The sequence below is a fragment of the Oncorhynchus tshawytscha genome, linkage group LG01 (genome assembly GCF_018296145.1).
Source record: "Oncorhynchus tshawytscha isolate Ot180627B linkage group LG01, Otsh_v2.0, whole genome shotgun sequence".
Classification (NCBI taxonomy): Eukaryota; Metazoa; Chordata; class Actinopteri; order Salmoniformes; family Salmonidae; genus Oncorhynchus; species Oncorhynchus tshawytscha.
The window spans coordinates 36,800,396-36,816,829 of record NC_056429.1 but is presented as its reverse complement, the minus strand read 5'-3'; positions in this window follow the sequence as shown (position 1 = coordinate 36,816,829).

Sequence of the window (16,434 nt, the reverse complement as noted above, 5' to 3'; positions counted from 1 at the left end):
TGAAGCTAGGGTCAGGGTTAGGGCACGAAGCTAGGGTTAGGGTTGGACTGGGATGTGGACATGAAGCTAAGGTTAGGGTTGGACCGGGATGTGGACATGAAGCTAGGGTTAGGGTTGAACCGGGATGTGGATATGAAGCTAGGGTTGGGGTTGAACCGGGATGTGGACATGAAGCTAGGGTTAGGGTTGAACCGAGATGTGGACACGAAGCTAGGGTCAGGGTTAGGGCACGAAGCTAGGGTTAGGGTTGGACCGGGATGTGGACATGAAGCTAGGGTTAGGTTGAACCGGGATGTGGACACAAAGCTAGGGTTAGGGTTGAACCGGGATGTGGACACGAAGCTAGGGTCAGGGTTAGGGCATGAAGCTAGGGTTAGGGTTGAACCGGGATGCGGACATGAAGCTAGGGTTAGGGTTGAACCGGGATGTGGACATGAAGCTAGGGTTAGGGTTGAACCGAGATGTGGACATGAAGCTAGGGTTAGGGTTGAACCGGGATGTGGACACGAAGCTAGGGTTAGGGTTGAGCCGGGATGTGGACATGAAGCTAGGGTTAGGGTTGAACCGGGATGTGGACATGAAGCTAGGGTTAGGGTTGAACCGGGATGTGGACATGAAGCTAGGTTTAGGGTTGAACCGGGATGTGGACATGAAGCTAGGGTTAGGGTTGAACCGGGATGTGGACACGAAGCTAGGGTCAGGGTTAGGGCACGAAGCTAGGGTTAGGGTTGGACCGGGATGTGGACATGAAGCTAGGGTCAGGGTTGAACCGGGATGTGGACATGAAGCTAGGGTTAGGGTTGAACCGGGATGTGGACATGAAGCTAGGGTTAGGGTTGAACTGGGATGTGGACATGAAGCTAGGGTCAGGGTTAGGGCACGAAGCTAGGGTTAGGGTTGGACCGGGATGTGGACATGAAGCTAGGGTTAGGGTTGAACCGGGATGTGGACATGAAGCTAGGGTTAGGGTTGAACCGGGATGTTGACACGAAGCTAGGGTCAGGGTTAGGGCATGAAGCTAGGGTTAGGGTTGAACCGGGATGTGGACATGAAGCTAGGGTTAGGGTTGAACCGGGATGTGGACATGAAGCTAGGGTCAGGGTTAGGGCATGAAGCTAGGGTTAGGGTTGAACCGGGATGGGGACACGAAGCTAGGGTCAGGGTTAGGGCATGAAGCTAGGGTTAGGGTTGGACCGGGATGTGGACATGAAGCTAGGGTTAGGGTTGAACCGGGATGTGGACATGAAGCTAGGGTTAGGGTTGAACCGGGATGTGGACATGAAGCTAGGTTTAGAGTTGACCCGGGATGTGGACATGAAGCTAGGGTTAGTGTTGAACCGGGATGTGGACACGAAGCTAGGGTTGAATCGGGATGTGGACATGAAGCTAGGGTTAGGGTTGAACCGGGATGTGGACTTGAAGCTAGGGTTAGGTTGAACCGGGATGTGGACATGAAGCTAGGGTTAGGGTTGAACCGGGATGTGGACATGAAGCTAGGGTTAGGGTTGAACCGGGATGTGGACATGAAGCTAGGGTCAGGGTTAGGGTTGAACCGGGATGTGGACATGAAGCTAGGGTTAGGGTTGAACCGGGATGTGGACATGAAGCTAGGGTTAGGGTTGAACCGGGATGTGGACATGAAGCTAGGGTTAGGGTTGAACCGGGATGTGGACATGAAGCTAGGGTTAGGGTTGAACCGGGATGTGGACATGAAGCTAGGGTTAGGGTTGAACCGGGATGTGGACATGAAGCTAGGGTTAGAGTTGAACCGGGATGTGGACATGAAGCTAGGGTTAGTGTTGAACCGGGATGTGGACACGAAGCTAGGGTTGAATCGGGATGTGGACATGAAGCTAGGGTTAGGGTTGAACCGGGATGTGGACATGAAGCTAGGTTTAGGTTGAACCGGGATGTGGACATGAAGCTAGGGTTAGGGTTGAACCGGGATGTGGACATGAAGCTAGGTTTAGGGTTGAACCGGGATGTGGACATGAAGCTAGGGTTAGGTTGAACCGGGATGGGGACATGAAGCTAGGGTTAGGGTCAGGGTTAGGGCACGAAGCTAGGGTTAGGGTTGGACCGGGATGTGGACATGAAGCTAGGGTTAGGTTGAACCGGGATGTGGACATGAAGCTAGGGTTAGGGTTGAACCGGGATGTGGACATGAAGCTAGGTTTAGGGTTGAACCGGGAAGTGGACATGAAGCTAGGTTTAGGGTTGAACCGGGATGTGGACATGAAGCTAGGGTTAGGTTGAACCGGGATGTGGACACGAAGCTAGGGTCAGGGTTAGGGCATGAAGCTAGGGTTAGGGTTGAACCGGGATGTGGACATGAAGCTAGGGTTAGGGTTGAACCGGGATGTGGACATGAAGCTAGGGTTAGGGTTGAACCGGGATGTGGACATGAAGCTAGGGTTAGAGTTGAACCGGGATGTGGACATGAAGCTAGGGTTAGTGTTGAACCGGGATGTGGACACGAAGTTAGGGTTGAATCGGGATGTGGACATGAAGCTAGGGTTAGGTTGAACCGGGATGTGGACATGAAGCTAGGTTTAGGGTTGAACCGGGATGTGGACATGAAGCTAGGGTTAGGGTTGAACCGGGATGTGGACATGAAGCTAGGGTTACGGTTGAACCGTGATGTGGACATGAAGCTAGGGTTAGGGTTGAACCGGGATGTGGACATGAAGCTAGGTTTAGGGTTGAACCGGGATGTGGACATGAAGCTAGGGTTAGGGTTGAACCGGGATGTGGACACGAAGCTAGGGTCAGGGTTAGGGCACGAAGCTAGGGTTAGGGTTGGACCGGGATGTGGACATGAAGCTAGGGTTAGGGTTGAACCGGGATGTGGACATGAAGCTAGGGTTAGGGTTGAACCGGGATGTGGACATGAAGCTAGGTTTAGAGTTGACCCGGGATGTGGACATGAAGCTAGGGTTAGTGTTGAACCGGGATGTGGACATGAAGCTAGGGGGTTGAATCGGGATGTGGACATGAAGCTAGGGTTAGGGTTGAACCGGGATGTGGACTTGAAGCTAGGGTTAGGGTTGAACCGGGATGTGGACATGAAGCTAGGGTTAGGGTTGAACCGGGATGTGGACATGAAGCTAGGGTTAGGGTTGAACCGGGATGTGGACATGAAGCTAGGGTCAGGGTTAGGTTGAACCGGGATGTGGACATGAAGCTAGGGTCAGGGTTAGTGTTGAACCGGGATGTGGACATGAAGCTAGGGTTAGGGTTGAACCGGGATGTGGACATGAAGCTAGGGTTAGGGTTGAACCGGGATGTGGACATGAAGCTAGGGTTAGGGTTGAACTGGGATGTGGACACGAAGCTAGGGTCAGGGTTAGGGCATGAAGCTAGGGTTAGGGTTGAACCGGGATGTGGACATGAAGCTAGGGTTAGGGTTGAACCGGGATGTGGACATGAAGCTAGGGTTAGGGTTGAACCGGGATGTGGACATGAAGCTAGGGTTAGGGTTGAACCGGGATGTGGACATGAAGCTAGGGTTAGGTTGAACCGTGATGTGGACACGAAGCTAGGGTTAGTGTTGAACGGGATGGGATAGGGTGGACATGAAGCTAGGGGGTTGAATCGGGATGTGGACATGAAGCTAGGGTTAGGGTTGAACCGGGATGTGGACATGAAGCTAGGTTTAGGGTTGAACCGGGATGTGGACATGAAGCTAGGGTTAGGGTTGAACCAGGATGTGGACATGAAGCTAGGGTTAGGGTTGAACCGGGATGTGGACATGAAGCTAGGGTTAGGGTTGAACCGGGATGTGGACATGAAGCTAGGTTGAACCGGGTGGACATGAAGCTAGGGTCAGGGTTAGGGCACGAAGCTAGGGTTAGGGTTGGACCGGGATGTGGACATGAAGCTAGGGTTAGGGTTGAACCGGGATGTGGACACGAAGCTAGGTTTAGGTTGAACCGGGATGTGGACAAGCTAGGGTCAGGGTTAGGGCATGAAGCTAGGGTTAGGTTGAACCGGGATGGGGACATGAAGCTAGGGTCAGGGTTAGGGCACGAAGCTAGGGTTAGGGTTGGACCGGGATGTGGACATGAAGCTAGGGTTAGGGTTGAACCGGGATGTGGACATGAAGCTAGGGTTAGGGTTGAACCGGGATGTGGACATGAAGCTAGGTTTAGGGTTGAACCGGGAAGTGGACATGAAGCTAGGTTTAGGGTTGAACCGGGATGTGGACATGAAGCTAGGGTTAGGGTTGAACCGGGATGTGGACACGAAGCTAGGGTCAGGGTTAGGGCATGAAGCTAGGGTTAGGGTTGAACCGGGATGTGGACATGAAGCTAGGGTTAGGGTTGAACCGGGATGTGGACATGAAGCTAGGGTTAGGGTTGAACCGGGATGTGGACATGAAGCTAGGGTTAGAGTTGAACCGGGATGTGGACATGAAGCTAGGGTTAGTGTTGAACCGGGATGTGGACACGAAGCTAGGGTTGAATCGGGATGTGGACATGAAGCTAGGGTTAGGGTTGAACCGGGATGTGGACATGAAGCTAGGTTTAGGGTTGAACCCGGATGTGGACATGAAGCTAGGGTTAGGGTTGAACCGGGATGTGGACACGAAGCTAGGGTTAGGGTTGAACCGGGATGTGGACATGAAGCTAGGGTTAGGGTTGAACCGGGATGTGGACATGAAGCTAGGTTTAGGGTTGAACCGGGATGTGGACATGAAGCTAGGGTTAGGGTTGAACCGGGATGTGGACACGAAGCTAGGGTCAGGGTTAGGGCACGAAGCTAGGGTTAGGGTTGGACCGGGATGTGGACATGAAGCTAGGGTTAGGGTTGAACCGGGATGTGGACATGAAGCTAGGGTTAGGGTTGAACCGGGATGTGGACATGAAGCTAGGTTTAGAGTTGACCGGGATGTGGACATGAAGCTAGGGTTAGTGTTGAACCGGGATGTGGACACGAAGCTAGGGTTGAATCGGGATGTGGACATGAAGCTAGGGTTAGGGTTGAACCGGGATGTGGACATGAAGCTAGGGTTAGGGTTGAACCGGGATGTGGACATGAAGCTAGGGTTAGGTTGAACCGGGATGTGGACATGAAGCTAGGGTTAGGTTGAACCGGGATGTGGACATGAAGCTAGGGTTAGGTTGAACCGGGATGTGGACATGAAGCTAGGGTCAGGGTTAGGGGGTTGAACCGGGATGTGGACATGAAGCTAGGGTCAGGGTTAGGTTGAACCGGGATGTGGACATGAAGCTAGGGTTAGGTTGAACCGGGATGTGGACATGAAGCTAGGGTTAGGGTTGAACCGGGATGTGGACATGAAGCTAGGGTTAGGGTTGAACCGGGATGTGGACACGAAGCTAGGGTTAGGGTTGAACCGGGATGTGGACATGAAGCTAGGGTCAGGGTTAGGGCATGTGGACATGAAGCTAGGGTTAGGGTTGAACCGGGATGTGGACATGAAGCTAGGGTTAGGGTTGAACCGGGATGTGGACATGAAGCTAGGGTTAGGGTTGAACCGGGATGTGGACATGAAGCTAGGGTTAGGGTTGAACCGGGATGTGGACATGAAGCTAGGGTTAGAGTTGAACCGGGATGTGGACATGAAGCTAGGGTTAGTGTTGAACCGGGATGTGGACACGAAGCTAGGGTTGAATCGGGATGTGGACATGAAGCTAGGGTTAGGGTTGAACCGGGATGTGGACATGAAGCTAGGTTTAGGGTTGAACCGGGATGTGGACATGAAGCTAGGGTTAGGGTTGAACCGGGATGTGGACACAAGCTAGGGTTAGGGTTGAACCGGGATGTGGACATGAAGCTAGGGTTAGGGTTGAACCGGGATCCGGACATGAAGCTAGGGTCAGGTTAGGCACGAAGCTAGGGTTAGGGTTGGACCGGGATGTGGACATGAAGCTAGGGTTAGGGTTAAACCGGGATGTGGACACGAAGCTAGGGTTAGGGTTGAACCGGGATGTGGACACAAAGCTAGGGTCAGGGTTAGGGCATGAAGCTAGGGTTAGGGTTGAACCGGGATGGGGACATGAAGCTAGGGTTAGGGTTGAACCGGGATGTGGACATGAAGCTAGGGTTAGGGTTGAACCGGGATGTGGACATGAAGCTAGGTTTAGGTTGAACCGGGATGTGGACATGAAGCTATGGTTAGGGTTGAACCGGGATGTGGACACGAAGCTAGGGTCAAATCGGGATGTGGACATGAAGCTAGGGTTAGGGTTGAACCGGGATGTGGACATGAAGCTAGGTTTAGGTTGAACCGGGATGTGGACATGAAGCTAGGGTTAGGGTTGAACCGGGATGTGGACACGAAGCTAGGGTTAGGGTTGAACCGGGATGTGGACATGAAGCTAGGGTTAGGGTTGAACCGGGATCCGGACATGAAGCTAGGGTCAGGGTTAGGGCATGAAGCTAGGGTTAGGGTTGAACCGGGATGCGGACATGAAGCTAGGGTCAGGGTTAGGGCACGAAGCTAGGGTTAGGGTTGGACCGGGATGTGGACATGAAGCTAGGGTTAGGGTTGAACCGGGATGTGGACATGAAGCTAGGTTTAGGGTTGAACCGGGAAGTGGACATGAAGCTAGGTTTAGGGTTGATCCGGGATGTGGACATGAAGCTAGGGTTAGGGTTGAACCGGGATGTGGACACGAAGCTAGGGTCAGGGTTAGGGCATGAAGCTAGGGTTAGGGTTGAACCGGGATGTGGACATGAAGCTAGGGTTAGGGTTGAACCGGGATGTGGACATGAAGCTAGGGTTAGGCTTGAACCGGGATGTGGACATGAAGCTAGGGTTAGGGTTGAACCGGGATGTGGACATGAAGCTAGGGTTAGGGTTGAACCGGGATGTTGACACGAAGCTAGGGTTAGGGTTGAACCGGGATGTGGACACGAAGCTAGGGTCAGGGTTAGGGCATGAAGCTAGGGTTAGGGTTGAACCGGGATGTGGACATGAAGCTAGGGTTAGGGTTGAACCGGGATGTGGACATGAAGCTAGGGTTAGGGTTGAACCGGGATGTGGACATGAAGCTAGGGTTAGGGTTGAACCGGGATGTGGACATGAAGCTAGGTTTAGAGTTGACCCGGGATGTGGACATGAAGCTAGGGTTAGTGTTGAACCGGGATGTGGACACGAAGCTAGGGTTGAATCGGGATGTGGACATGAAGCTAGGGTTAGGTTGAACCGGGATGTGGACATGAAGCTAGGGTTAGGGTTGAACCGGGATGTGGACTTGAAGCTAGGGTTAGGGTTGAACCGGGATGTGGACATGAAGCTAGGGTTAGGGTTGAACCGGGATGTGGACATGAAGCTAGGGTTAGGGTTGAACCGGGATGTGGACATGAAGCTAGGGTCAGGGTTAGGGTTGAACCGGGATGTGGACATGAAGCTAGGGTCAGGGTTAGTGTTGAACCGGGATGTGGACATGAAGCTAGGGTTAGGGTTGAACCGGGATGTGGACATGAAGCTAGGGTTAGGGTTGAACCGGGATGTGGACATGAAGCTAGGGTCAGGGTTAGGTTGAACCGGGATGTGGACATGAAGCTAGGGTCAGGGTTAGAGTTGAACCGGGATGTGGACATGAAGCTAGGGTTAGTGTTGAACCGGGATGTGGACACGGCTAGGGTTGAATCGGGATGTGGACATGAAGCTAGGGTTAGGTTGAACCGGGATGTGGACATGAAGCTAGGTTTAGGGTTGAACCGGGATGTGGACATGAAGCTAGGGTTAGGGTTGAACCGGGATGTGGACACGAAGCTAGGGTTAGGGTTGAACCGGGATGTGGACATGAAGCTAGGGTTAGGGTTGAACCGGGATGTGGACATGAAGCTAGGGTTAGGGGTTGAACCGGGATGTGGACATGAAGCTAGGGTCAGGTTGAAGCTAGGGTTAGGGTTGAACCGGGATGTGGACATGAAGCTAGGGTTAGGGTTGAACCGGGATGTGGACATGAAGCTAGGGTTAGGGTTGAACCGGGATGTGGACATGAAGCTAGGTTTAGAGTTGAACCGGGATGTGGACATGAAGCTAGGGTTAGTGTTGAACCGGGATGTGGACACGAAGCTAGGGTTGAATCGGGATGTGGACATGAAGCTAGGGTTAGGGTTGAACCGGGATGTGGACATGAAGCTAGGGTTAGGGTTGAACCGGGATGTGGACATGAAGCTAGGGTTAGGGTTGCAACTAGGTTTAGAGTTGTGATTGATGCTAGGGTTAGGTTGAACCGGGATGTGGACATGAAGCTAGGGTTAGGGTTGAACCGGTATGTGGACACGAAGCTAGGGTTAGGGTTGAACCGGGATGTGGACATGAAGCTAGGGTCAGGGTTAGGGTTGAACCGGGATGTGGACATGAAGCTAGGGTCAGGGTTAGTGTTGAACCGGGATGTGGACATGAAGCTAGGGTTAGGGTTGAACCGGGATGTGGACATGAAGCTAGGGTTAGGGTTGAACCGGGATGTGGACATGAAGCTAGGGTCAGGGTTAGGGTTGAACCGGGATGTGGACATGAAGCTAGGGTCAGGGTTAGAGTTGAACCGGGATGTGGACATGAAGCTAGGGTTAGTGTTGAACCGGGATGTGGACACGAAGCTAGGGTTGAATCGGGATGTGGACATGAAGCTAGGGTTAGGGTTGAACCGGGATGTGGACATGAAGCTAGGTTTAGGTTGAACCCGGATGTGGACATGAAGCTAGGGTTAGGGTTGAACCGGGATGTGGACACGAAGCTAGGGTTAGGTTGAACCGGGATGTGGACATGAAGCTAGGGTTAGGGTTGAACCGGGATGTGGACATGAAGCTAGGGTTAGGGTTGAACCGGGATGTGGACACGAAGCTAGGGTCAGGGTTAGGGCACGAAGCTAGGGTTAGGGTTGGACCGGGATGTGGACATGAAGCTAGGGTTAGGGTTGAACCGGGATGTGGACATGAAGCTAGGGTTAGGGTTGAACCGGGATGTGGACATGAAGCTAGGTTTAGAGTTGAACCGGGATGTGGACATGAAGCTAGGGTTAGTGTTGAACCGGGATGTGGACACGAAGCTAGGCTTGAATCGGGATGTGGACATGAAGCTAGGGTTAGGGTTGAACCGGGATGTGGACATGAAGCTAGGGTTAGGGTTGAACCGGGATGTGGACATGAAGCTAGGGTTAGGGTTGCAACTAGGTTTAGAGTTGTGATTGATGCTAGGGTTAGGGTTGAACCGGGATGTGGACATGAAGCTAGGGTTAGGGTTGAACCGGGATGTGGACACGAAGCTAGGGTTAGGGTTGAACCGGGATGTGGACATGAAGCTAGGGTTAGGGTTGAACCGGGATGTGGACATGAAGCTAGGTTTAGGGTTGAACCGGGATGTGGACATGAAGCTAGGGTTAGGGTTGAACCGGGATGTGGACATGAAGCTAGGGTCAGGGTTAGGGTTGAACCGGGATGCGGACATGAAGCTAGGGTTAGGGTTGAACCGGGATGTGGACATGAAGCTAGGGTCAGGGTTAGGGTTGAACCGGGATGCGGACATGAAGTTAGGGTTAGGGTTGAACCGGGATGTGGACATGAAGCTAGGGTTAGTGTTGAACCGGGATGTGGACATGAAGCTAGGGTTAGGGTTGAACCGGGATGTGGACATGAAGCTAGGGTTAGGGTTGAACCGGGATGTGGACATGAAGCTAGGTTCAGGGTTAGGGTTGAACCGGGATGTGGACATGAAGCTAGGGTTAGGGTTGAACCGGGATGACACAGGACCTGAGGAGGCTGAGGTTTGTTATGTGCCTGTTCAATGTGTTAACTGTTTTAAAACCGTAGTGCTTTGTGTTTTCTGTTGTAAATGTTTTATGTTGTAAACTTTGTGTGCTACTTTTTCCGCCAGGTCTCTATTGAAAAATATGTTATTAATCTCAAGTAGACCAACCTGGTAAAATAAAGGTTAAAAAAACAACTAAAAGATAGGGTTAGGGTAGAACTGGGATGTGGACATGAAGCTAGGATTGGGATTAGGGTTGTGGCTAGGTTTAGGGTTAGGGTTAGGGTTAGGGTTAGGGTTAGGGTTAGGGTTAGGGTCGAACCATCGCCCTATACTACAAATCTTAGCAAGGTAACTTTGGTCTAGGATTAGGTTTAGGGTTGTGGTTGAGGCTTAGGGTTGAACCACAGCCCTATAATACGAATGAGGTTTGAGGAGTTAGCGAGGTAGCTTTGGTCAACTCTGTGTTCAACTCTCGATAACCAGAAACATGAAAGTGACTCACCTTTTAACCAGGTACATTTCTATGGCAATGAATCCTTCAGAACTAACCTGGTCCAGGGCAGGCTAACTCAGGGCTAACTCCAGTTATCATGAGAAGTGTCTGAGCCGTGAATTGAGGACCAACGAAATCAGATTCCCTCCCTCTGGCAAAGATTGCATCATCATCCCTTTCATTTTAATTAATCAAATATTTTTTTGTGTTAAATGTTTTATTATTAAAATAGCTATCACGTTACATATTTAGTAATGACAGGATGCCTTTGAAATGTCACCCACTGTAAAACTTTTGTATGATTTGATACAAATTATTTTTTAAATTAATTGTATAAAGGTGTTTGTGCGATGATAAGCACACCAAAGACGACATTAATGATACGTAATAAAATGAAGACTGGACTTCTAATACCCTATTTCACATCATAGCCTGCTAAATGTGGAAGATAACTTTTATTTCATGTTGATTTGGGGGAAAAAATGAGAAGGTGGCACTGACTCGCCCATGGATTTATGTTTCAATGAAGAGTTTGGCGTTCGACTAGCCACGTGCGACATGCACACTCAGTTACAAGCCTGGTAGAGTTAGAGGCAGATGGACAAGCAATATCCACCGTCGTAATATGGATGAAGCCTGAACAGGAATGTGAAGCTATCTGAATCTGGTTAGCTTTAGAAAACACTGAGTGGATCTAGCTTGCATCATAGTGTACCACACAGGATGTGGACATGAAGCTAGGGTTAGGGTTAGGTTTGTGGTTTACCCTAGGGTTAGGGTTGAACTGAGATGTGAACATGAAGCTAGAGCTAGGGTTAGGGTTGAACTGGGATGTGCACATGAAGCTAGGGTTAGAGTTAGGGTTAGGGTTGTGTTGATGTATTACGTTGACACAAAAATAGGTAACATTTACTACGGTGGAATGTCATATTCACATTCAAAAAGTGCCTGTGGATCTGTATTCTGTGCTCACAGAATTGTTTGACAGAATTGTTATATATATATATATATATTATATATATATATATACTTTTTTTCCTACATAATTATTGACTGTATGTTTGTTTATTCAATGTGTAACTCCGTGTTGTTGTATGTGTCAAGCTGCTTTGCTTTATCTTGGCCAGGTCGCAATTGTAAATGAGAACTTGTTCTCAACTAGCCTACCTGGCTAAATAAAGGTGAAATATAATAAATAAATAAAAATTGCACTGGATGAAGGTTTCACACACAAACTGACAATTTGAAAATCAATTTCTGGGTTTGTGTTTCAGTTTGCGGTTATGGGTGTTCTGAATGTTTTGGAATCCTGCTGTGTTTAATTATTTTTATTTTTACTATAGACATAGTTGTTGACTGAGTGAAGTGGAATTGCCCACATTGAAATTCACAGTCCATCCCGACGAATCTGGAGTTTGCTTGAATTGACAAAAGTGATAAAATGTATCCAATTTGTGAGACAATAAGTGCTATTTCTCAATGGAATTAGGAGGATGTTTTTTGGGCTATCTAACTTAAAAGGTCTAATACCGTAGTTTTTATACAAAAAGACTGCTTGGTTGAGTCTGGATATTTTTCACTGCCATGCCTGTGCATCTAAATGGCAATATCAAATGGAGAAGAATAATGTCAAATGGAGATGAATAATCAATTAAATACTTCCTGAATATTTGTGTGTGTGTGTGTGTGTGTGTGTGTGTTGTGTGTGTGTGTGTGTGTGTGTGTGTGTGTGTGTGTGTGTGTGTGTGTGTGTGTGTGTGTGTGTGTGTGAATGTGTGAGAGTGAGAGAGAGAGATAGCTGGCCTCTCACATTGAAGAGACAGAGATTGTGATATCGTAATAAATACAGTGTGTATGATAAGTAAGCATTTTTTTCACATTTTGTTGCTTGATAAAGTAGGATTGAAATGGATTTAGTTGTGATTTTTTTGTCATTGATCTACACTCTCCATAATGTCAAAGTAAAACGAAAATACCACAAGTGTTAACAAATTAATGCAAATGATTAAATAACAAAAATGTAGCTAAAGTATTCTCCCCTTTTGTTTAGGTGAGCCTAAATTAGTTCAGGAGTAACATTTAGTGTAACAAATCACATAATAAGTTACATGTGTGAAATAATATGGGATGACATAATTTTTGAATGACAACCCCTTCCTCTGTCCCCCATACATACAACATCTGTAAGGTCCCTCAGTCAAGAATTACATTTCAAGCACAGATTCAAGTACATAGACCAGGGAGCTTATACAGAAACCCAGCCTAAAACACCAAACAGCAAGCAATGCAGATGTAGAAGCAGTGTGGCTAGGAAAAACTCCCTAGAAAGGTAGGAACGTAGAGAGAAACCTAGAGAGGAACCAGGCTTTGAGGTTGCCAGTCCTCTTCTGGCTGTGCCGGTGGAGATAAGAGTATATGGACATTAAGGCTAGATCGTTCTTCAATATGTTCAAATGTTCATAGATGACAAGCAGGGTCAAATAATAATCACAGTGGTTATAGAGGGTGCAACAGGTAAGCACCTCAGGAGTAAATGTCAGGTGGCTTTTCATAGATGAGTATTCAGAGTTCGAGACAGCAGCTGCAGAAGAGAGAGCGAGAGAGAGAGTCGAAACAGCAGGTCCGGGATATGGTAGAAGGTCCGGTGAACAGGTCAGGGTTCCATAGCCACAGACAGAACAGAAGAAACTGGATCAGAAGCCCGACAAGATAGCACATCCGGTGAACAGGTCAGGGTTCCATAGCCGCAGGCAGAACTGCAGAAATTGGATCAGCAGCACGACTAGGTGGACTGGGGAAGGGGACAGACAGGAGTCGTCAGGCCAGGTAGTCCTGAGGCATGCTCCTAGGGCTCAGGTCCTCTGGGAAGAGAGAGCAAGAGAGAGAGATGGGAGACTTAGAGGAAGCATACTTAAGATCATACAGGACACCAAACAAGAGAAGACAAGAGAAATACACCAGATAGGACAGACTGACAGACTGATAGACTGACCCGCACATGGATTATTGCAGCATAGATACTGGGGACTGAGTCATGGGGGGGCTGGGGGACAGGACACTGTAGCCCTGTCTGACAATACCCTTGGACAGGGCCAACCAGGCAGGATATAACCCCGCCCACTTTGCCAAAGCACAGCCCCCACACCACTAGAGCTATACCAACAGACCTCCAACTTACTACCCTGAGACAAGGCGGAGTATAGCTCACAAAGATCTCCCCCACCACATGAGCCCAAGGATGCGCAAGACCGGACAGGAAGACAACGTCAGTGATTCAACCCACTCAAGACGAGTATATCGAAAAAAGCCTGGCAAGACATGATGCACCCCTCCTTGGGACGGCATGGGAGAACACTAGCAAGCCAGTGACTCATCCCCAGTAAAAGGGTCAGAAGCAGAGGGGACCTGGCCAGGCAAAATCAACCCTTAACAGGAAGCCAGTGTAGGGAGGCTAACAGTGGAGTAATATGAATGAGCTTTGGGGTTCTAGTAATTGGGCTAGCAGCTGTATTTAGTACTAGCTGAAGTTTATTTAGTGCTTTATCCGAGTAGCCAGAGTAGAGAAGTAGTCTAATCATCATTAAGATGACACAACAGTGGTAGGCCTGATCACCGGATAGCCTATAGGGAGGAGGTCGGCGACCTAGCTGTGTGGTGCCAGGACAACAACATCTCCATCAACGTGATCAAGATAAAGGAGATGACAGTGGTGGAAAAAGTACTCCATTGTCATACTTGAGTAAAAGTAAAGATACCTTAACAGACAATTACTCAAGTAAAAGTGAAAGTTACCCAGTAAAATACTACTTGAGTGTAATCCTGAAAGTATCTGGTTTTAAATGTACTTACAAAGTACTAAATTGACATACTTGAGTAAAAGTATATACCGTAGTTAAAGTAAATGCTATACATCAAATTCCTTACATTGAGCAAATCAGACAGCATTATTTTCATATTATTTTTTAATTATGGACAGAAAGGGGCACACTCCAACACTCAGACATAATTTACAAACATTGCAGTTGTGTTTCGTGAGTCCGACAAAGCATTATATTGATGAGTGCCATAATTCTGTCCTGCTTGAGCACTCTAAATGTAACGAGTTCTTTTGTGTGTCAGGGAAAATGTAAGGAATGAAAAGTACATTATTGTCTTTAGGAATGTAGTGGAGTAAAAGTAAAAGTAAAAGTAGTCAAAAATATCAATAGTAAAGTACAGATACCCCCAAAAAGGACTTAAGTAGTACTTAAAAGTATTTTTATTAGGTACTTTACACCGCTGGGAGATGATTGTGGACTCCAGGAAAAGGAGGCCCGACGGGGTTGTGGTGGAGAAGGTTGAAAGCTTCAAGTTCCTTGGTGTCCACATCACCAGCAAACTAACATGGTCCAAGCACAACAAGACAGTCGTGAAGAGGGCACGACAAAACCTATTCCCCCTTAGGAGACTGAAAAGATGTGGCATGGGTCCTCAGATCCAAAAGGTTCTACAGCTGCACCATCGAGAGCATCTGACTGGTTGCATCACTGCCTGGTCTGGAAACTACTCGGCCTCTGACCGCAAGGCACTACAGAGAGTAGTGCGTACGGCCCAGTACATCACTGGGGCCAAGCTTCCTGCAATGCAGGACCTCTATACCAGGCGGTGTCAGAGGAAGACCCTAAAAATGGTCAAATCCAGCCCCCCTAGTAATAGATTGTTCTCTCTGCTACCGCAAAGCAAGCGGCAAGTCTAGGTCCAAGAGGCTTCTAAACAGCTTCTATCCCCAAGTCTTAAGACTCCTGAACCCCGCATGTTGACTCTGTAGCGGTACCCTGTGTATGAAGCCTCACTATTGTTATTTCACTGCTGCTCTTTAATGATTTATCACTGTTATTTCTTGTATCCATTTATTTATTTTTTCTTAAAAGTGCATTGTTGGTTTAGGGCTTGTAAGTAAGCATTTCCCTGTTGTATTTGGGCACGTGTGACAAATAAAATTAGATTTGATCTTGAAGTGACAAAAGCATGGATTAGCTTTTCTGCTTCATTTTTAGACAAAAACTTATGATTTTTGCCATGTTACAAAGATGGAAAAAAGCTGCTGTTTAAATATTTGGAAAAAAGAGAGATCAGGGTCCAGAATAATGCTGAGGTTATTCACAGTTTTATTGTAGATGACTGTACCACCATTCAGAGTAATTGTCAGATCAAACACCAGATCTCTTTGTTTATTGGGACCTAGAACTAGTTAAACATTTGCTGCAATCCACTTCATTATATCTGAAACACAGGGATCCAGGGTAGACAATCTTGGGCCTTCACAATGTTTAATCAGAATGTACAGCTGTGTGTCATCCGCATAGCAGTGAAAGTTGACATTGTGTTTCTGAATTATATCACCAAGACGTAGCATCTATAGTGAAAACAATAGTGGTCCTAAAACAGAACACCTAAATTTACCATTGAATTCTCAGAGTGTTAAACAAATCAAAATATATTTTATATTTGTGATTCTTCAAATAGCCACCCTTTGCCTTGATGACAGCTTTGCACACTCTTGGCATTCTCTCAACCAGCTTCACCTGGAATGCCTGTCCAACAGTCTTGAAGGAGTTCCCACATATGCTGAGCACTTGTTGGCTGCTTTTGCTTCACTCTGTGGTCCGACTCATCCCAAACCATCTCAATTTGGTTGACATCGGGGGATTGTGGAGACCCAGGTAACCTGATGCAGCACTCCATCACTCTCCTTTGTAAAATAGCCCTTACCACAGCCTGGAGCTGTGTTGGGTCATTGTCCTGTTGACAAACAATTGATAGTCCCACTAAGCCCAAACCAGATGGGATGGCGTATCGCTGCAGAATGCTGTGGTAGCCATGCTGGTTAAGTGTGCCTTGAATTCTACATAAATCACAGACAATGTCACCAGAAAGCACCCTCACACCATAACACCTCCTCCGCCATGCTGTACGGTGGGAAATACACAAGCGGAGATCACCCGTTCAACCACACAGTGTCTCACAAAGACACAGCGGTTGGAAGCAAAAATCTCCAATTTGGACTCCAGACCAATGGACAAATTTCCCCAAGTCTAATGTCCATTGCTCGTGTTTCTTGGCACAAGCATGTCTCTTCTTCTTATTATTATTTACAAATAGTACAAATAAAGAAAAACCCTTGAATGAGTAGGTTGTAACAGTTTTCTTCCGCTGAAGGAGAGGAGGACCAAAA